General features: G+C 46.9%; 1 non-coding gene across 1 annotated transcript; it reads left to right on the top strand.

The window, feature by feature from the left end:
- Nucleotides 1-12,298: 12,298 nt before the first annotated feature.
- Nucleotides 12,299-12,370, top strand: TRNAW-CCA (transfer RNA tryptophan (anticodon CCA)). Its single transcript has one exon. It is a non-coding gene; the product is annotated as a tRNA-Trp (tRNA).
- Nucleotides 12,371-23,160: the final 10,790 nt, after the last annotated feature.

Below are 23,160 nucleotides of genomic sequence, written 5' to 3'. Positions count from 1 at the left end.
GGCAGGTGTCAGCTGCAAATGGCATCCCTCAGCAAATTGTTGAACGCATTATTATGCATCAACAACTGCGCAAGGTGATGAGCAGCAGCTTTCTGTGTCTCCACGAGAAAGAGTTTTGCATGGAGACCTTTGGGTATCCCCGTTTACAGAAGGCTACACATGTTGGCAAGTTGTGCCTTTTAGGCAAGGGAAAAGACGTTGCTCTAAGCGCTGAATAGCAGGATGCTGTGAATAATCGCTTAGGCACGAGTACATTCACAGCACTTCAGTACGAGCGCTTTGTACAAACAAAGCAGGTCTTTCATAGCACTGCATACAAGCGTCCATCCCGTTCTGACTCAACATTCATCAAAACATGCAGTGGCTCTTACGAGCGAATCGAAAAAATATTATTACTAGAGGCCAAAATTTGCGTCTTGATGTGCAGACCAATAATCTGCAGACAGGGATGCTGCACCACCGCACATCAAAGAATGCTTTGTCTCATCTGGCAGATCACTTAATGTGGTACTGCAGGAGGAAGTGGCTGACTGCTGCCTTTTCATTGAATTTTTGCAGCAAGAAAAGACATTGATTTGCGACTTGCCAAATAGGATAGAAAGGGATTGAGGTTAGCAGCAACTGGGTTCAAGCGTCTGATCACATGCTTAGAGCATCAACCCCATAAAGCCTGCAGATGTAATAATCTAAATTATCGTAATTCCTTAAGCTAATAGCACTAACACAAATAGAGTCATACCGGCACCTACTAATAATAGCAGACTTTCATGGTCTGAGCATATCCTAACGTAGTCACTGAAAGTTCAAAATCACTCAACTGACAGCGGATTGCTAGCTGTTCCCTCCTATCCGCAAACTCACCTACAAAACGTTCATTTGCTCAAAATTGGAACATGTGCCTCACCCATTCAGAACCTGCACCAAACGTATCTTATTTACACATTAGAATCAGTGCAAAGCTGTGCAGGCCGGATTATAGTGTGATGTTATGACCACAGCATCAGTGTTTCAGGCACACAATTGTCGCTCGGCTTACCTCCACTGTCTTTTCATCACACATTTGCCGAACTTCGTCTTTTTCATAAGCTATAGTGTGAGCACTGACTGCGGTTTCATCCATCTCACCTATCTGTATGCCACTTCATCTTCCTCACCTGTGTATACTCATCGTCATCACTTGGGCTGTTTGCGGGTTGGAATAAACCTGGTTCGTGAAGTCCTGCGCTACACATACGGGGTGGAGGTGTGGGCTACAATTTCCCTCACTTGCACAAAACATTCGTACTTCCACCAAATAGAACATCGCGTCGTCTTTAAAACAATTTAAGTTTCCAGCATTTACATGGCTCCACTAATGCCTACCATAAATCTTTCTTGCCATCAGCCATAGAACTTTGGAAGTAGCAGTTACCTGCCAGAGCCCATGGCAACTGAGTCCGATCTGAATAAATTCTCGAATCTACTGTTCAACCATACTTGTCATTAGCTGTAATTAACATGCATTGCCTACTACTCCTTATGCATCACAAATGCACTTCTTATTAACATCTTTTTATGAGTTACTTCTTGCACCCCTATTCGTATTATGAGCACCCTTTTCGATGTTGCTTGTATTACTGCGCGGCAAGACCCTTTTGCATTGCCCTATAATAATTTGCTCGCCTTCTTTTGCTATGTAACCATAATGTCCTCTTGCTTTTTTTGCTCCGCATTATGTAGTGCCCCACCTAAAGGCCCTTAAGGGACAATAAATGATGATTTTGATACAGGTTGAAAACATCTGTGGAGATGTACTGGCATGTGTTTGTGCTAGTGAATGTACAATAATAGTTATTTATATCCTAGTGGAGCAGGATTCACTTATGCTGCTTGGTGCTTATTTGTAGAAAGTACACAACACAAAAGCAATACCTAAATGTGGATTCAGCTGAAATACTGTCCCGCTGTGTACTCACTTCATGTCATTTTTTTCCTTCCTCTTCAGATCTGTATAGTAACTATGGAAAGCTGTAAATACTGTGAACATAAAGTATATTTCTATTTTTGCATTTCAAGTGGACAGACTGTGTGCAAACTGTCCTGCATGATTATATGTTTACTGTTCCATTTGGTTTATATATAGTGTATTACAGAATATATTTTTGAAGCAAATCGTTCCCTGTCTTTATACATGCATGCTCCAGATAAATTTGAAATTTGTCGATTGTTTATAATAGCAGATGTACACACTGTAGTGCAATAAATAACAGTGTATAGCAGCTCACTTTTCTAACAAATTTTCGTCACTTCAGGGCGCCTAGTTCTGACAGCTGTTCTCTGAGGTGTAATCAAGAAAAGAAAATGGACCGCATATCGAATGAATTATTCTGAAAAATTTTACTTCCCAAAACCTGGAAATGCAATATTTTTTGCCATACAGGGTATAAGCATGCAGGACCACGCTTTTCGCGTTCATTGTTTTAGTGTTAGGCTGTATACCAGAGCAAAAAATTTGGAGTTGTTTTCATGGTCCATACATATACATGTTTTCCTGCCGATATAGTGCATTACACGGTACCGCACTAGAAAAGCTTTGCATACATACTTTTAATTGTCTTCACCCATTGAAGTTATCTTCGAACGATTATTCAACAGCTGATTGAGCAATAAAAGCACGGTGTAGACAGCATTAAAAGCAGACATACAGCTCAAAGGGGCATTCACTGCTGCGCAAAAGCCGTGTTTGTGACCTTTTAAGGTGCTTCGCGTTGGTGAACGTGCCGTTATGCATGCGGTGAGGCTTTCGCACGGCTCCTGATTTTCTTGGTGGCATTGCAAGCGATTTGATAGGCTTAGCGGAGCGTTTAATTCTACCTTTGAGCAGAATATTTGTTCCCAGCTTGCTCGAAAACCGACGTTGTGTTGCTGCTGCTTTCTTAAAATTAAAAATTTTGATGTCGCTATAAAACAAGCCTAATTTAATTTATTCATTTTAAATTGAAGGTTCCTGTTTCGTTTTCGCAGTCAAATACACGCTAGCCGTCCACCCACGGCATCGCGGTACACCCGGCATCGCACCGTTCGCTGCCGTGCACGAGCCGAACTCATGGACTTAGCCGTCGCTGGGGTAGTGTTATTTACGAGTCCGCCCGCACTTTGGCCGCAAAGATTGCTTGAAACGTGTTCTAACTGCCTGGAGACAGCCCCCGAGGCTCTCGGGGTCTGGTCGGCCGGCCGCTTTCGTATGAAAGCGTGCTCTGGGTGCACGATAGCGTGCACCCAGAGAGCGCATATAAGTTCGTATAGTCCTCGCCTCTTCGCTCTGTGCCAAGACGGGCCTGCCAGCGGGCCTCTCGACCAGTATGTGCCTGCCGTGCTCGTTGCCTCTATAAAACGCGAAAGCAGTCTTGATCGCTTTGAGGTCGCCGCGGTGCTCCAAGCCGACTTCTTGTAGTGAAGTCCAAGCGAGACACTTAGATTTCTGCATTCGGGGGTAAGCTTTCCGAAGTCACCGAGTGCTCTGCGTTTCGTGCTTCGACTTCCGGGTGCGTCAGCCCTCTGCAAACCACGCAGGTTGCCTCGCATGATCGACGAACACATGACACCATCGCTCACAGCTAGCCGTCTACACTCCCAGTATTATGCCAACATCCGCCATGAATGAAGTTTCTCCAGCAGTTTCTGCCACCACGTTGCCACGAAACCAGCATCACGGACGAAATCCATTATATGTTGACCCCTAGCTTCTGCTGGAAACCGCCATGGCCGCCGATACCAGCATCATAGTGGTCAATATAGCGTTAGAATCCATGACCGTACCACTATTTTGCCACTATAGCCACCAAGAATCCACTCTGATTCATCTATGGCCCCCAAGAATCCACTCTGCTTCCTCTATAGCCACTAACCATCCACTACGTTTCCGCTATGGCTCTCGGTAGGATTTCCAATAGAGATTCCTTGGTGAAAAGCAGAAATATAAAGAGGGGCGTAGTAAATATTTTTTTTATTTCTTGCAACCAAGCTGGTGGTAACAGTGAATCAAACTCGTGCAGCGATTGCTCATTCTTCCTCTTCCTTGCGATACTCCAATCGTGAAGAAAGCACCTTTAAGTTCAGCTAGAATGTCATGGTTGCAGCACTGAGCAGCTCTGTTCAATGTTCGCCCGTCAGGGTCGCAAGCTGTTTTTATTTCGCGACTGTCATTGGTTAGGAGAGAGCGTCAAAGCAGTCGATGGATCCAAACATTGAGAGAATTTCCTGGCCCACCCGTTTGACGTGGCAATACCTTGCTTCTGGCACCTGCCGCCAGAATTCAGCCGTCTGCGCAGATCGCACCATCACCTTCAAGCCATCGTCTTCTTGGAGCTCCAGAAGTTCAATTTCCTAAGCTCGAACATCACTGACAGAGCTTTAATTTCATTTTTGAAAAGCCGCTACTCAACTTATCAACTGTTCAATGATTGAATACAAATTCGAAACATTGCTTGAGCTCTTATAGGTCTTTAACCCGAGATTCGAAGTCATTCTCAAGTTCCTCAAGGTTGGCGATATATTCACAAAGCTTAGCTTCGGCCAGATCCAGTTCAGTACTAGAAAATAGCATGCTCTTCAGTCTGGGAAAATGGATCAGACGGTTTGTTCGAAGATCTTTTTGGAAAAGTGTTCACTTGTTTTGAAACGCGCTCACTGTTTGGGCAAATTCTGATATTTTTCTCTGCCATTGCTAAGACATATGCAATTTTTTATGACGCTGCACTACGTTAGTGAGATAGCTAAGATCGACTAGCCAACCTCTGTCACGAAGTTTTGAACATTTCCTCTGTTTCCCCTCCACAAAAGTTTCAATCGGCTCCGAAAGATCCACAAACCTTGACAGTATGTTTCTCACCGGCAGCCAACGTACCGCACAAAAGACAGACATGTATTTCGGTCAGTCATTAAGTTCCAGTTCTTGGAGGAAGTTCCGGAATTGCCGGTAGGTTTTTGAATTTGAATGTATGTAGTTGACGACTCGAAGGACCTCTTCACAACATCTAAGCTGAAGTGCTTCGCCACCAGGGGCTCACGATAGATAATGCACTGGATTACAAGTAAACTCGAAATGCGGGGATCGTTGCAAAAAAAGACCTACCAAGCCTGCATTCTTTCTGACCTTATCAAGCGCACCATTGCTTTCAATTGCAGCAAGTTTCCGCAGAGGAACCCCGAATATGTCAAACGCTGTTAACAGGGTGACCTTTCTGTAAACACCACGAGTGGTTTCCTTGAGGCAACCATATCCAAAAGCTCTTCCCTCACGCTGTGATCAGATGAAGCATAACGAACGAAGATACCGACTAGGGGGGGGGGGGGGCAGCTTGCAGCGGATATCCGCTCATTCATCGAGCGCTAAGTTGAAATCTTTACAGCTACTTAGAACCTCATTAAGCGTGTTGACGACGTCAGAGCTCAGCTCTGAAACGCGCCTCTCGACCGAGTTCCATGACACTGGTAGTTGGCTGGCCATCTTTTCAAGTTTCTTGTTGTGCGGGTCCAACAGTGCCAAGAGTCACCGATGCTTTTCTTCACGAATTCTCCCTCAGAATAGGATCATTTAGCACGAACAATGTTCCATGAAATCATGAAGCTAACCACGGCTGCTCTTTCCGCTCCTTTCTAGAAGGCCTGCTTCAAGGACCACTGGTTCTGAATTCGCGATTTGAGCTGGGCCAATAAGTTCTGCCGTAGACCATATGGGTCTGGATAGTCGCGAGAAGATATTTTGTGAATGTCCTTGAAGTGACGTTGGAGATTGCTCGCCTTCTGATGTGAAAGTGCAGTATGCTAATGAGACAAATGGGCTTACCATTTTCCTGCGTGAAGGCGAAATCTCTGATGTTCATCTTCGTACTCGCGTTGTTTTGTTTCATGTCCACACCATTTTGCACGGGACGCATGGTGAGACGCACAACAGCCCGGTGCACTGCTGTGTTTAACTTGTTTGAACAGAGGAGGAAAAAAGTAGGTGTGGCAGCTTAAATGGCGGCATCTACGCAAGATGGTCACAGCTCGCCAGCCTGGACCGGCTTGACCGTAGACGTAATATGTTCTATGAGCTGCACATGATTAATTTTGTGGATTCTCCGCAGGATATCGCCTACTGGCAAACAGCTGCTTTCGAGCGCCTCTCTTCTAGAACATTAGGAAAGCTATTTTTAGTGGAAGAAATGAGAGGGAGTGAGGTTGCAGATTACAGATGCCAGAGAGAAGCGAGCCGAACTTAGACTAGCGAGGAGCCGCAATCTGGACAGCCCTGTACTGTTACATAAACAATATAATAATTCATAGTTTTTGAAGGGGCCACCTGTGGAAGAGTATTCTTTAGTATTAATGTGATTACGGTGCGTGGACAAGAGCGTCGCCGCCGCTGTCACGTTACAGAGCGTGCGATAGGATAGTGCGATCAAGATTCAGACCATAGCACGTCGTGCGCCGCGATCTCCCCATGCCGTCCTTGTTGCGGAACCCACGCACCTGGCCATAGCCCCCGGTCATAGCCCCATGCCGGGTCATTGGCGCCGAGATTAAAGGGTGCTGGCCACTAGCTACGCTTAAGTAATCTGAGTGAGTGGATGGTTTGGTTTTGTTTGGTTTGTTTCATGCCCGGGGTTTTACCTTCCCAAAGCGACTAGGCTATGAGGGACGCCGCAGTGAAGCACTCCGGATAATTTCCACCACCTGGAGTTCTTTAAAGTGCACTGACATTGCACAGTGCACGAGCCTTTAAAATTTCGCCTCCATCGAAATGTGACCGCCGCGGCCGGGATATATAACCCTCGTCTTTGGGATCATCTGCAGGAGAGCACCATAACCACTGAGCGACCGTGGCGGCTCGTGTGGGAATCTGGGCAATTGGATGGATGGATGGATGGATGGATGGATGGATGGATGGATGGATGGATGGATGGATGGATGGATGGATGGATGGACGAACGGACGGACGGACGGACGGACGGACGGACGGATGGATGGACGGACGGACGGACGGACGGACGGACGGACGGACGGACGGACGGACGGACGGACGGACGGATGGAGCGACCTGTTTGAAGAAGATTGGTGACAGTTACCACAATTCTCAGATTTTTTTATTTTTTTTTAAATACTGGGCGCCACGGCACCCCTTGGCTCCTCGCCACAGGCTGCGCGTGCCGACCACACTTCATCCGCCGTCTTTCTTGCGCGAACGGTTGCATCTGAGTTGCATCTGTGAAGCCACATGATGACATCCGATGGGGGTGTCGTAAGACTGATTTCACGTCATAGCCACGTGGTCGTGTATGTATATATAGAACGGCTGTCTCAACCGTGTAGCGGAGCTGCCATGAACGAGCGACGCTTTGCGAGCGTGCTTGCGTTTCGCTGAATTCCAAGTTAGCCAGGTTAAGCCACCGCCATTTTTTTTTGTTTCTTCAGTGCGTAGCTTTCAGAACTGTCCTCTTCGTAGCGGAGCTCGGACGCTACAGATTTGTTCCACTAGTGTAAACGCCGCCCCTTTGCTTGGAAATCGGAGCAAGTTCGTTTGTTTTCTTGTTTATTTTTGTGTTGTTCCGTTAGTCCTCAATTTACGGTGTTATCTGTGCTTGTGGTGTGTGATTTGTCGGGCGGTACCTTGACTCGCGAACCCCCCCCCCCCCCCACTGAAGAGCGAGATTCTCTCATAGTGAACAAGTCATCCTTACAGGTGTTATCTATAAATTCTGCATTTTTCTTTAACAAGTTTTAATCTTGACCTTACATCACCCCCCTGCTTTTAAGCTACCCATCTTCCAATCACTTTTTGCTAACTTCTGAAACAGATTCATCCACATGACCTTTGTTATCTCAATACCCTAGAGCCACACGGAAAGTGACTTGGACTCCGTCGACATCCGGATGGATAACCCCACATTCTAGTATAAGATGTTGAACTGTCTCTACAGATTTAGCACGCATTGCACAGGTGTCATCATCTTAAGTTTCTGTTTATAGTTTTGCGTTCTAAGACCCCCCCCCCCCCCCCCGATCTGGCTTCAAACTGTAGGGCGCTGCCTCTTGAGTTATCCTTGAACAATTCCTTACTGACTTGTCTTTGTTCTTTATATAGTTATTCAGTCTGTTTCCTTTTCATGGAAATCATCCATTTATTACCTTCGACGTTTTTCACCGGTCGTTTAAAGCTCATTACTTCTCCGTCCTTGTTTCCTGCATACTTCGTGATTAGTTTTCTAGTCATTTTCAGGCAATGTGAGTCAACACTCCTTCTGTATAAGTATCTCTTCACATTAGCTGCCAACTTGTTGTCCAATTTCCTCAGGTGTTCTTTATATAGTATTTTACTCTGAGCTTCTCGTGCTTCGAACAATGACCAGCCCATGTCCCCTTGTGCTGCATCATTTGTGGTTTTTGCATGGGCCCCTAGTGCTAATATTCCAACAGCTCTCTGATTTATTCCTATACCCGTATGAACTTCTGCCCATAGGCACAAAACCGCATTCTCCAAAATAATTCTGGCACCATTATTCCTTTTCAAGTACTTCTCAGTACTTCAGACTTGTAATACGCCCATAATGCCCTAAGCTTCATTATCGCAGCATCTTATCGCCCTTTCGCCTATAACAGTCTGTCCTTGCTGTTCCATGTATATTATCTGCCATTTTGCCCGTACCCCGAATTATCGGTATACTGCCAGTCTGGGTATCTCATGGCCTGATATTGTAAGCATCTGATCAGCGGTATCTTTTAAACTGATCATACCTGATAAATAGCGCTTAAAATGAAGCTAGAGCGTGTCCGTCGCCTCCAGAGGAAATAACGGAGTATGCAATTCTTCCTGGCTATCAGGTGATACTTCAAAAACGTCCGCATACCTTAATGCGAGGAGGCGCCGCTCTACGTCCTTTCCACCAGATTTGTACGGCAGATTAAAACCTAGATAAATTTCTGGAAGTCTCATTTCCATACTTATTATATCAATCACGAACATCAGCGTTAATAGAGGACAACCCTGCCTTAATCATTTGCGTACCTTGACAGTAGTCATATTTCTTACCCTTTCCCGTGCAATTTGGAACTTAATTATCTTGGTATATATCCTTTAGGAAATGAGTTATCTCATGTCCGATACCTGTACATTTTAGTATGTTCCACAGGAATTTCTTATTTGCGTTGCGTGCCGTGTGGCGCAGAAAACTGAAATGAACCGCGGGAATCTCGGAAAGTATTTTATAGTTGAGATTTGGCAGCGATTTGGAGTAGTTGGCCTTGTTAATCACCGTGTTCGCCCAGAATCTGTAGGAAGTCTCCACTTATCTCAAAATTACTTTTAAAATATCCATGTTGAGTTACGGGGTGTTCGCTAGTGCCGGCCGCTACATGACGGTAGGGGCTGTGCAGGAAAGCTGGACATGCGCAAACCGGGTGGCCCCGACTACCTCACGTGACTAGCATTACCGTCTTGCTGAGAGCGATTTTTAATGCCTAGCAGGCACTTCAGGAGCACTCCATATTTCTTTGATGCCGAAGAGCATGGTCACCCTATTGCAGTAACCCAAAGTGTTTCTAATCAAGTCTGATCCATTGACCAGCGGTCAAGGAAACCCTTTATCAATTGACCAGCGGCTAAGCAGCAGGGTAATCACTGAAATGGGACTTTAAAGACAGACGGAGGAGAACTCTGGCTAATATTTCTTTGCAGTAAAAATGGAATGTTTGGTTGTTTGTGACGATGTTGCTGACAATGTTCTATTTCTGGGGCCATTATATTAAAAAAATGCTCGGTTTTCTCTCAACCACTCGATTTAAGGAAAACTGTGGACATCTCCCAAAATTTGTTTTCGGGAAAAGTCGACTCTGTGGCTCTTTCTGGCTAAATCTGTGCCTGCCCGGCTGCACAAGACGCATTTATTGGCGAGAAAATTTATTTACAAGTTTTCTTTACACTCGACTAAAACATGAGATATCTACGCCAAAAAAGACGCCGTGATCACCGTACTGAAATGACTGGCAGTATAGACTGGTCTTATAGACCTGCGCAAGAAAAATTATAAAATTACAGAGGCCACAACAGCCTTCTTGCGTGCTTTGAGTGCGAAAGCATCGTTTTTGTTTTGTATTTATTCATTTGAATTTTTTATCTTCCTGTCTAATGACACACCTACTCATTACCATAGAGTCGTAAGGCAACCCATGTACTTGCGTCGCAGTCAGAAAGTCGTGGGATCAATTCCCCGCACATTCAGAAGAAATTTTATTTTTCTTTGATACCACGGTGACGTCATCGGTGATTTTTGGGACCTCTTTTGCTGTCAAGGACGATAACTCCCCGGGTTTCGTCTTGCAAACTCCGCGGCCACCAATACACGTCACCCAGCCGTGGTAGAGTGTACTGGGACACTCTGGCCGTGGGCCAACGCAAGTCCCACGGGGCCACATACCACGTGACCTTCTTCCTCCCGTGTGGACTGGAGCAGTGATCTGGAGTGAGCACCCCTGGGCGGGCGCTTCAGAGACGGTCACAAGGCACCCGCACCACGGAGGGACACGATGCGGGCCGTCGCTTTTCGCCCGTCATAGCCGTGCGCATCTCAAAAGCGCACCTTTATAGGCGCGAGTATATCAAAATCTGCCGAGTCACAGCGGCAAGAGTAATGGTTTTTTCTAAATTCTGAAATCACATATGGCAATTGCTAACGGCCGGCTATGAATCTCTATTTGCAGCCAGGCGCCTAACTTCAATAGTAAAAAAGTTAAAAATGATAAATTTGTTAACCAGGTCAAAAGTTTACATGATTCACCGGTTTTCTGATGTCCACCAACACTTGTATATCTCTGCTGCCAAAGCAACCTTTACACCTCCAAAAGACTTTTTTTTAAACATCGGTGGCGGGCTTCGTGGAAACACGCGGTATGCCTCACCCTTCAGCGCAAGACACGTTTGGATATCGTTGGTGTTTTATTTTGATCTTCAGGTCCATGCTTGCTTTTACTTCTTTGTCTCCATGCTGTAGACAAACCGCGAAGTTCAATTTTTAGTCGCGGTGGCGAGGAGTGCTTGCGGTTTTTTTTTGCGTGTGTTTTATTTTAGTTCCAACCGCATGCACTATGGAAATAACAACTGGCAGAAGTGCCGTTATCGACGGGAGCTTGGAGTGAGAAAACAAAGTGAGGCGTCGACGCTTGTGAACCGGTGTTGACCAGGTACAATAGTATCAATATTTTTGGTACTCACTTATTGAGGTCATGAGAGTGACAGTGCATCTGCGTTTTTTTATTGTGCTGATGGAAGTAGCTGCCTTTTACCTTTTAAAGAGACTGGGGAAGCTGTCAAGCTTCTAGCTGGCAGGTTAGCTGTTGTGTTGCAGTGATAGCATTAGAAGCCTAATCGGGGAAAAAAAACGGCGGAACAGGAAGAGCAATCCATTTGCGGGACGGCATCCTAGGTAGCTTCACAAGCCAAACCAGTCACCTCCGGTGAGGGCACGAACAGCTTGGAATGATATCGCATTGCCAACACACAATGTAATTAGGTGTTCCGCTGAATTTTTAGTCAGCTGTCTGCGCGCGCGCGCGTGCATGTGTGCGCGTGTATGGTGCGCGTGTATGCTGCGCGTGCGTGCCTGTGCGTGCGTGCGCGTGCGGGGGGGGGGGGGGGGTGTACGCGCGCGCGAGTTCATTTCGAAGACGGATTTTCTGTATCCATATGTCATAAGCAGCGAGTTGCTGTGAGTCCGTTGTTTCTGAGGATAAGCATAAAATCAATTACAGCTGTACTGTATCCCTCCCTTAGGTGAGATTTCTGTGACTTATTAAATTGCCCTACTTGGATGTCTGGTATGGATTATGCTCATGCTTAATTGCTTCATTCTGAATGTCAGTTTATACAGCACCACATTACCTTCTAGTCTTTTTTTTTTCTAAGTCCACGCGGTGTCAGTGCAACTTAAATAGGAGAATCACGCCAAATAAAGCTCTTCGCGTGGAGACTTCCCGCCTTATTTGTGACAACATCTGCAGTTTCAAACAATATCACAAACATTTCCATAATCTAGGAAAGGTTAGAAAAAATGAAATGGAAGTTTCCCCATTATCGTTGAGAGATTTCGGAGGTAAATTGCCTAAATGGAGCGTTCAACTTTGCGATCTCTTACACTCTAGAGAATCCCTTCCTATCCAACTGTAGATGCACATCTGTCTCTTGAAAAAGACGATGCGCAAAATAGACAGCACGGGAAGAGGCCAGACGAAACAGACGATGAGTTGCCCTGAAAAGAATTCTGCATTACGCGGGCAAAAAGTCGACTCGGTGGCGCAACGGTAGCGCGTCTGACTCCAGATCAGAAGGTTGCGTGTTCGAATCACGTCCGGGTCACAACCTTTTTTTATACACACACTCCCGAGCATCGCACATTTTGATATAAAGTATACAAATAAAAGTCACTAAATGCTGAACTTGTTTAAAAATTTTTATTATGCGACGAAAAAGTGAAAATTTCAACTTGCAAACGTGCGATTAGTCTCTTCTTGCGGGCTAACTAAGATCGTCAAATTACGGTAAAGGCCCTCGGGTGCCCAAGCAAGCCGACGAAACCCATTTGCAGAGGAACAATAAAATTAAGATTTCAAAAAATTGACCATCCAATCATTCGATCAGGCTGGGAAAAAATTCACAGCGCTTTTTTTTCGGCATCTGACTGTGCACCAAACCGGGATAAGTGGGATAAGTGCGCCCCGCTTCGCCGTGGGCGTGGAAGCGCTTTTGTGCATGCGAAATGTAGGCTTCTTTCATAACAGCCGATATGAGACACGCTGTAAGCGATTGTCTGAAACATCACAACGCACGTGAACTTCCATTTTTATGTGCTTAACTTTCCACCCAGTAATGCAATGAAATGTAGTGTCATCGCAATCAAAGCGAGCAAACAGTAACTCCTGCGACGTGCCTTTGTGTTTCCAAAGCGCGCTTAGTACGAGTAACTACCACGGCCGGAACGTCGAAGCATCGGGCGTAGGCATCCCTTCCTAAGAGAAATTTTAACCCAAGCCCTAGAAGTAAACCATGTTTCTGTGACTCGCTTAAGGAATGTAGTAAAATACATCTAAGTTTCACCAAGCGTCCATCTCCTCACTCCCATCTCCATTGGCGACGAGCTGCGGACTCTATTGTCCCATCTCTGCATTCGCGCTTCAATTTGATCCGTACAAGGTGAACAAGGAGGAAATAATCCATCCTCAATGACCAGACTCCATGATGGTAGTGAGCCGCATAACGTAGCAACCACTTTTAATATCTCCATCTGTTTCCCAATTTAAGCGTCTTGAAAGTTTGCACCGAAAGAGCCTAAGGAGAGCGCTTGGACTTGGAGTACCACATGCTGCCAAGAACAATCAAGTTCTTTATGAGTAACTATCACTCCGCCGCTGGCGTTCCGTCAAAGGTCAAAGGTTGAGACTTCACGCATGGCCCCGGTTTTCAAGCTTTGCTTGTGAGGTAACGCTATGGCGCTAAAACAAAAGGGGCTACTGCTCTCACATCTCTGCAAAAAAGAAAAGCATCTGTTTCATACACGACTGAGACTGAACTGTTTAAAAATCCATTTCATAGTCCTATATTTGTTCATTATACAATTCACCGAAACGCCTGACATATTGAAAAGTATTGAAAAGAATACAGCTGTTTCCGAGCGGTAGCTCAAAGTTTATGTGCATAGAACATTGATTCTCAGTAATAAATACCACGGCTAAGAACGAAAACACTCGGTGGCGCAACGGTAGTGCGCCTGACACCTGTTATCAAGACTGCTTGTTCGAACCATGTACGGGTCGCTTTTATTCTTCGTTGCGCATTTCATGTGCCTCTTGATGAAATCCGAGACGTAAAAAAGGTAGCCGCAATTTTTGTTTTTCTTTGGATTTACCAAGGTGAAAGCTACGCATTCGTGTATTTTTCAATGCAAATGAATTAATGATACTTCTTGTGTGGGTATGCTTGACTGTCCAGGCAGTTTGATTGCCGTCCATTTTATTTCCTATAATATTAATGACGCAAGCGTAGTATGCATGGCGGCCCTATTGGCTTGTCCTCTGTCATAAGAGAGCTATGGAGAGCCTCTGCAGTTCATGCAGAAGGATGAATAACCCACAGAGTGACTCCCATAAAAGAAACCCGCGTTGTCATGCGAAAAAAGAACAATGATTGTGCGCTAAATTTGCAGTAATGATTCAGGGTATCCCAACAGGCGGGTGGCTTCCATGAGCATCGACCGCTGTCCCGGTAATCACAATCATTTCGGTCCATCTTCTCTCATCTGTCGGCTACCGCCGGATGTGTTAGCCCCTGTTGCGACGCATGCCTATCCATGCTCTACCGACGTTACTATTGGGTAGCGTGGCGTCGTCGGCGGGCTGTAGGCATCCGGTAGACCATGGCGACCGAGCAAGGACGAGAGGATTTCTAATGCGAAACTTGCACAGTTTATTCCAATGCTGGTGAAAGATGAAGAGAAGAGAATGAATTCTTTAAAAGTACATTTAGGAGCCCCTTAAATAGGCTCTCTACAATTGTCGGAGGGATCTTGCTTCCGTCGACGTCACGTGACCGGCACAGAGTCTGATTGGGGGAAAGAAGTCACGCCTTGTTTCGACGAAGCATGGTGAGGGACTGTCGGGGGAAATTCCTTTCTGCGCGTGGTGTCAGACGCCAACCCTGGCAGGAGAAGTCACACCTCATTGCGACGAAGCATGGTGAGGGACGGTCGGGTGAAATTCCTTTCTGCACGTGGTGTCAGATGCCAACCGTAACACTCTCAGCGCCTAGTTGATCATAAATGGTGTTTCCAGTGCTTACTTGAAGTATGAAAAAATGCATGGGGGGGGGGGGGTCACTTTTCTCATCAATGCGTTCATCCAGCCCTGCTGTTGCACGCTTCGGAGTTTATACTTTTTTAATGCATCATTTTTGAGAGTTGTCAATTTGCGATTGCGCCTGCATGGTCTCCGTTTCGATGCATGGTGATAGTGACATCGCGTCACGAGGACCACGTGTGCGGCTGAGTTGGCTCTGCAGCGGACGCCTGCGTCTGTGCTGACTTCACGGCGCCTGTGTGGTTATCACTAGCGCTGCGAGGCTGGCCGTCACCAGTCGTGTTACTCCGCCATCGCCAACGAACACAGCAGTACTGATCCACTAACAGCGGGGCAATAAAGCTAGATTCAGCAGGTCACCGGAACAAAGCAGAAAAATAATTAATGTCAATTGCACTCGTACCAGTGCGGACGATCAGTGCTAGCTGGGACGGCTAGTGCTTTTGGTGTGTTTGCATGCTGTGCCAGGCATTGCTTACGGAAGAGGTCCCCTTATTACTCCCAATAAAATTTGCCACGCGTGAGTTGGTCATGACTGCGTTCGTGTTTTGGTAAATTGACAACGACGGCTTTACGGTGGAAGAAATGTACCGACGCATTTCCCGCACTCTGCACCTGTTCTATTCAAACTACGGGTTCTGCTGTCCGTTTCCAGTGATTAATGCGGGATACCAACGGCAAATAATGGCATGACTGTGTTGACAGGAGCATTGCATGAACAGGCTGCTATCTTCATTCCTCATTAGACAATGTAGGGTTGCGAACAGATTTCTGCGTAAGCTAGAGAGCAATTTAAAGTGATTTCATGGACGTGCTCGTCTGTGATAAGCTTTCATTGGCTTTTGTCGTATGTGAAGGACTACTATCGTTTTCACGCATTTACATATTCTGACCTACGCGATGAAGGTGTAATGCAAGATATCTGGCGTAATTTTGCTTCAATGCACATATTATTATAGCCGAAGTCTATGAAGCAAACGCCTTCACTGAAAATTCATGACAAAAATATGCTCTCTGATAATGTTGTGAAGGGCCACAAACACGCGTCTGCGAGATGGCAGCACCCGCAGATGCCACTCCGTCGTCGGGAATTTCCGCGTCGAGTGCCAGGACACCGTCGAGTGCCTTGCCACTCTTTTCTTGCTCTGAATTAGCCACCAAATGAAGGGGACAGCGCCTTACTTTTGCCGGTACGAGCTTCAACGAAAAGCGCAGCACCGGATGGCAGGCACCGAGCCAATTTGTCTTGCCCTCCGAATCTATAAATAACATCCTGCTTCGAAACAACGTCAACGCCACTGCCTAAGAAACCCTCGAAAACTCTTCGTTCTTCAGAGCCGAAGAACTTGTTTACTGTATTGTGCAAACCGCGTCCTAACCTTTTATTGCGAAAGCAATACTGCTCGCACTTTCGGCCCATCGGTGGTCGTGGCGCCTCCTTACACAGGTGCGCGTCACATGACCGTGTGACGTCACGCCAGACCGAGAGACGGGGCCCCAGCTTGCGGCATCGATGGTGGAGGCGAAGCCTTGCGCGCCGCTGCTGCGGCGCTACCGAGAGAGGGCGCTCGCTGGTGTGAATTCACACTAGGAGGATAAATGGGGCTACAGCTCGGCTCCTCGCAGTGGTCGGCGCGCTGCCTTGCGCTATGTCGGATGATGTGTACAAGGCGAGGCTGGAACGATCTGCTGCGGCCAAGCGACGGCGCCGTGCTGAAGAAACAGAAGAAGAACGAGAAGAACGGCGAGCTAAACAACGTGCGTATGCAGCAGCGTGGCGAGCACGCCGATCAAAATCGCTTGATGCGGGTGCATCTACAAGTTCAGGGCCAAGTTTAATGAGTGGTGTTAGCAATAGCGAAACTATGAAGACAACCAGTAGTTCGGAGACAAGGTTCATGGATGCTCTTAATGCCGAAGAGACTACCATGGATGCTTCAAATGGTGACGATGCTGCATCTATGAATAGTATGGAACGCTACAACATCAACAGAAGAAAGCGCCGTGCTGAAGAAACGCTGGAAAAGAGAGTAGAGCGGCTTGCTAAAAGAAGAGTGCAGTATGCAGCCAAGAAGGGAGAACGCAACGAGGCGAGACGAAAGCAGAGAGCCCAAGAGAAGGAGGAGCGCTTGAATAAGAATCGGGAGAAGTCTCTCATCACAGCCAAACCAGACGGTGACATTTTGGTCCAGCGACGTGAAGAACATGAGAGAAGAGCCATAAGTTTAACAAAGGGCAACCATGTCCACACCACCAGCCGAACCAAGGCGTAGCAAAGGGTATTGCTTTCGCAATCTTCCAGGATTAACCAAGCTAAGCCTTGAGCCAATTTTTTACTCCTTCTGTCCATTATAGCCAGACTCGGCAGCCCCACGTAACGTTAAGATGGCCCCGCGAAATGCTACGAAGACGAAGAAGCCGGAAGTGGTGCGGCACAGAGAGATCCCGCTGTTCCCGCAGCCAGTAAAAATACGCACCCGATCTGCCCCATGCCTCGGCGTTTCCGCTGTAGATACATCTGGATGCTGGCGTCGGCGCTTTGCTCAGCTCCCCGTCGCTGCGAGAAAGAGTGGAACAGGCTAAACACTAAGAGTCACTACGGAAGGAATGGCGTAAGATTGCGTTTACATTGCGCAGTTTTTGTACATCTTTAGCATACCGGAGACGTACTAGCATAGACTTATACTGGTTTACCGAACCCCTACTGCGCCCGCGCAGTGGCCCCGCCTGACGCCAACAATTCCACTGCGTGTGCGCAGGAGTAGTATTAGTAATTGGTGTAATAAAGTAGTATAAAAAGGAAGGAAAAGATCTTTGCTACACCCGACATCTGCCATCGATACTGAAGCACCTGAGCTGGGGTAGCGGAAATAAAGGATAGCAGGCAGAATAGAGAAAAGAAAGAGGTGCGCAGGAGGGGTCCGGTAAACCGGTATACGCCTCCGCTAGTACGTGTCCGGTACGCTAAAAACGCCTTTTGTCTACAGTCGCGTTTCTGAAACTGCCGCCTGTAGCAGTCATTTCCCTTCTTGTTTTCCCGTTCACGCGGGCGATCCCGCTTTCTAGGCTGGAGTGTCTCCCTTGCCCCCGTCCAAGCGCTGGCGCCTGCGCAATTCTGCGCCTTTCCCGGGCCCCCGCAGGCTTGGGTTTTTTCACCTCCTTCCGGCGCCCCTGCCACTTTTGCGGGGCATGCTTGATCAGTTCAATGTTTGTCAGTGTATGAATAAAATTGACGGCCAAGTTGTCGCCATTCGGACCCCAAATGAGCATTGACCCACGACACCCGACTATTCCTGGTGCCGTGCAGTCCCTTGCTCAAGCGCCTCCGAGGTCCCACAAAGGGAATATGCCGCCGGAGATGGCGACCTTCCGGAGATGGGCAGAGCACTGTAACACTTCTGTCTTGCAGATTCGGTTCCGTTTTCAGACTGCGCCTGGCTCACGAGTCACAACAAGTCACGAGTCACACCCAACTGGATTTGCTCGCAATAATAGAGCAGTCTTCAATTCTCTTTGCTTCACTATCCGTGGAATACCCAGAGACGATAAGTTACCGTAACCCACAGCGGTTGCTCAGTGGCTTAAGTTATAGGCTGCTGCTCCCGATGTCATGGGATCGAATGTCGGCCGCGGCGACCCCGTTTTGATAGAATATAATTACGAAAATGCTAATGCGCTGTGCGATGTCACCGTACTTTAAGGAGCCCCAGGTGGCATCAACTTATCCGGTGTACTCCCCTCTGGAGCCCCTTTAGCCCACGAGTCGCTTCAGGACGTTAAACCAAGTCCAGGAGTTTTGGCGGGATTCTTGGAAATTTATCGGTTAGGCAGCTGTGGAATATTGTAAGGTACTGTTATAAAAATACTGACGTTATTTGCCATTCTTCCGATGCACAGCAAAATTATTCTTTTAAAGTTTGTACATCGCTCGCACCGAGTAGTAAAGGCTAGCATAAGATATCAATGGGGAACGTTTTTGACGCTAGAAGACACGTTAATAGCCAAATATGCAAGCATGCTGAGGGGGGAGATGTACTGATATATTGATTGTTATGGTGGAATGTTATATAAATAAAATGCTTACATAAACAACCTCTTGTCAAAAATTTCCCTTGTCTAGAATTTCTTGGTATGCTCCACAATTTACTATCTGCACGTTTTGAGAAGTTGCCTTAGGTTAAACAAATAAGTTCTTGGCTCTCACTTCTGCCTTTGCCACTTGGCAGATGGCGCAAGACGCGCTACTTTTATCGGACACAGGGGATGCGTGCCTTTTAATGCAGTTAGCAGTCTAAGCGGTTAAGACAATGCGTCATGTGATACACAATTTCACTGGAACGCAAGAACATATTTACACCGAGTAAACAGTCCATGTTTCTTTAAGAACATGTAAATACCCCCGTGCAGATACAATGCAGTGATGCGGTGGTGCGGTGATACAATGGGCACAAGCTTTACCCTGGTTTGGTGCTCGGCTTATCTGGGATGAATTGCTTGGGAAATTGGTCTTTGACCCCACCTTGAGTAAAAGAAATACCTTGCGCCATGGCGCTCTTTGGCCACAGGTGCCGTTCCGCCATAAAAATGCATCATCATCATCGTCGCCCCTGCAGATACATATTTAACGTTCGACATCTGCACAAAAGTGCATGAGGAGTCGCGACATCTTTGGGCTAAGTCACCGAACCGCATGAGTATTTGCACGTCTAATAAAACGCTGAGCGGTACTTTCTAAGAAGCGGTTCTATCTGATGTTTCTGTGCACTGCTTACTTAATATTAAGAGCAGAAATTTTTCACCGAAAGATAAACGTCAAGATCAAATATCGCGATGTTAATATATTTCGGTTCTATTCCTATATGAAAGGTTAGCTATGCATCCACAGCATCGAGAGTGAGGCGGCACAGGTTTCAACCCGTAAGGCGACATAACAGGCCACTCACAAATAGCGCAAGACGCAGGTTCGAATCTGAAGCCAAGCCAACAGCCATGAGACGTACTCCATGGGCAGCAGCATCGCCGTCGACACCAGGGTGTTGGTGACCTCCGCCTTGAAGCGGCTGCAAAACCACCAACAGAATAACAGTCAAGCCCAGCCTCAGGACCTAGCGCTCCAAGTGTTCGGGCACAGAAACGCTATTCGGCCGAATGAATGAAACAAATTCAGGACAACGTCCATGCAGGGTCGCAAGGGCTAGCGGTCTAAGCGCTTCAATGGGAGGCACTGGGTCCATCTCTTTCGTTATTGCGGTACGGACTATGTCAACGCATTGTTTTTTATTGTTCAAAGCAATGCGCCACCTGATGGCAGCCAATGGAACTTGAAATGCTTGTCCTGAAATTATGGTAATGACTAAGAATCTTGATGGGGTAGAGTTTGTGGCACACTGCTATATCCGCAGCTATGCCTAAGGTGACTTACGGGCGAAAGTACTGCGTGAAGAAGACGCTCGCGCGGTTCCGGTTCAGGCTGACGGCTGAGGCTAGCGTGCAGGTGAGCACAGCGGCTCTGGCCAGCTGCTCGTGTATCGTGCAGAGCTTCCTGCGAACAGAAAAAGCGCTCTGCAGCCCTTAATAACCCTTTCACGCGGACCATGAGGAGACCTAGAGGCGCCATCTATGAGGTTCGACCTATTTTCGGAATGTCGCTGGCGTGGGTGAAATTGTCACTGGCGAGCACGCTCAGTGGATCTGAACGAGAATGCGAAAAGTCGAACCGAGCAACTGAGCACAATACAGGGTGTTCAAAATTATATTTCCTTACATTTTTTTTAGGAAGTCTCAGTGAGCAGTGCACGAATGCAGCTCTCGCATGTAAGTCGAGCGACCAGGCGAGCGGATGATTGTCATCCGCTCACTTGATTGTCATGTTGGATGATTGTCATGTTGGTTGATTGTCATGTTGGCCGGCCGCCTAATTAATAAGAAATGAATAAAGATCTTATAGTCATTTATTTAGCTTGCATGTTTGCGCTGAAGATGTAGAGGCGGTCGCGGTACTGTGCCTTTCTGTAATACGTGGTAAAATGTTAGCACGCACACATTCCGAGATATTCGACTGTGTGTCTTCCACCCGTTATTCCTAATTGTGCATGCAAGGTGGAGACGGTCGACGCCAAGCTTTTACTGTCATGACGCAGCTGTTGCGTTTCCAGTTTCGTTTGCCAATGGCTTTGGCCATTAAGCGAAGCGGTTAGCTGTGCAGCCCACAGTAAAGGCCAGCAATATCGACGAAACGCCGCACACAACTATCGGGTCACACTGGGGAGGAGTTTGGCGCTAATCGCTACCGGCTTGGATGCGTTAATACGCGGATAAAGTTGAAAATAAAAGCTCAATATACTAGATATTTCAGGGAAGACTTTCAAAAATTACAACAAAATTTGGCTAACTCGCGCCAAAATACATGGGCATTGGAAAAGCATGCAGTCAAAACAACCTTTACAGTGCACGTAACTAGTTAAAAGAGGCAAATTTTGCCGAGCCACCGCGCAAAAGGTAATCGCGTTTTCGAAATTCTAAAAACTTATATGGCTATTACTAACGACCGACTACAAATCTCTCAATTGCAGCTAGGCACCGAGATGTATTAGTTATAAAGTTAATTTTTAAAAATTAGTCAACCCGTTTAGCTAAACGCAAGCTGAAACGGTTTTCAAATTGCATGAAACGCTGTGGTTGGGAAGAAGGGACATTGAAAATCATGTGTGTACATTTTTTCTCGATTCTGTTCGCAAAATGAGCCCCAATCGGTTGCTAAAAACCCGCGCCGACACGCCCTCTCCGCTTGCGGAAGCGCCAAATGGGGAGACGGAACTGGCGGAAGTGACGCCATTCACGGGAAGTCTGCCGGCCGTCCTGCTTTGCTTGCTTCTTTTCGGCCCGCGCTTTAATGAACGACGGATCCATAATTTGCAAAACGCAGTTCTCAAGCCAGCTGAAGCAACGCGCTACGCAGCAACACAGTGGGTGCTGGCCGGAGATCCCCATGGATGACGTCACGACTATCCTGGTCAAAGGCGGCCATTCACGGCGTTCGCTCGGCGCCCTGAGACGCTGATGCCCGTTTTCTTCTAAAAAGCAGCTTTTTGCGTTTATTTCCGCCCTTTTCGAATGCGATATTCTTTTTCAGCGGACTGAAACTATAAAATGCCCCATGGAACTCAATTTTTTCGAAAAGTGCTTCAGCTTCCCTTTCTGGTGCCCGCCAACACTGGTAATACTATGCCGCAAAAGCCATATTTTTTCATCAAAAAGCCTATTTTTGAAAACTGTTGAAAGTCTTCCCTGAAACACGTGGTATAACAACACTTGCTTGTTGGAGCAATTCTGCCAACGGACGCATCTTAAAAATACGACAACACCCAAGTTACCAATTTAAACATGCGCGTTAATTTCAGCGGCTCAAAAATGTACCGCTTGATTATAGGTAATTGAGAGGTTGAAAACGAGAACTAAGTTCGCACACTGTTCGCTTGGTTGTACGACTTCATTGCTAAAATTGCTTTTTCATGCCATTTTCTTGCGTGTTTAAAAAACCAAGAAAGAAATTTTCAACGCACTGAATGAAATTGCCCATGGAATCATCGCGAATGGCTCAGACTTTGTTACTTTCACGAAGCGACGAAAACAATACATGCGGGTACAGGCACGGAGCAAGAAATTTTTTTCGGGAGAGGCCCTAGGTGGTTGTATAGGGCGAAGCGGGGAGGAAGGGGGGGGGGGCAGGGCCCATGCCTAACAAGAGCACTGCTGTGGGAGGGGGATTGGATACGTCCTTGCGCGGGTTGTATGTCACTGTGACGAAGGGAATGCTTTAGGACATGGGCTCCGATTTCGTGTGTTTTGTGTTGTCGAACTGAGTTCAAATACAGGAATGATTATTTTTCTTTGTTATGCTGAAGTGGTTCAAGAATCTCCCGCCGTTCCGAGTGACTTGCTCCATGCTCGTCATGTGACGCTTCATTGTTCCTTTTCTGCGGGAATTTTTTTTTAATTTTTTTTAATGGGGGGGGGGATCCAATTGCCCCTCTACTCTTGTATTTACAAGCGTTCGAGCTTTGGCTCATTCGTGCAAGTTCCCTCATACTCGTGCATTTGGGCTGACTCGAGCACGGATGAAAGTTCATGAATACGACGATATGAGAGGCTGGCAGTTAATCAAGCGGGAGAATGGCTGCAGCGATGGGCGAATCCTGTAGCATAGCGTACGGTACCGTGCTACCGTTACCGTTTGCGAAGTACCGGGAGCCCGTGCACCTTCAGTGCGCATGCGCCAGAGCGCCTTGAGGGCGCCAG

Source organism: Amblyomma americanum, chromosome 1, assembly GCF_052857255.1.
Source record: "Amblyomma americanum isolate KBUSLIRL-KWMA chromosome 1, ASM5285725v1, whole genome shotgun sequence".
Lineage (NCBI taxonomy): Eukaryota > Metazoa > Arthropoda > Arachnida > Ixodida > Ixodidae > Amblyomma > Amblyomma americanum.
The sequence above is the reverse complement of the archived record's forward strand: the minus strand, read 5'-3'. Positions and strand labels throughout refer to the sequence as shown.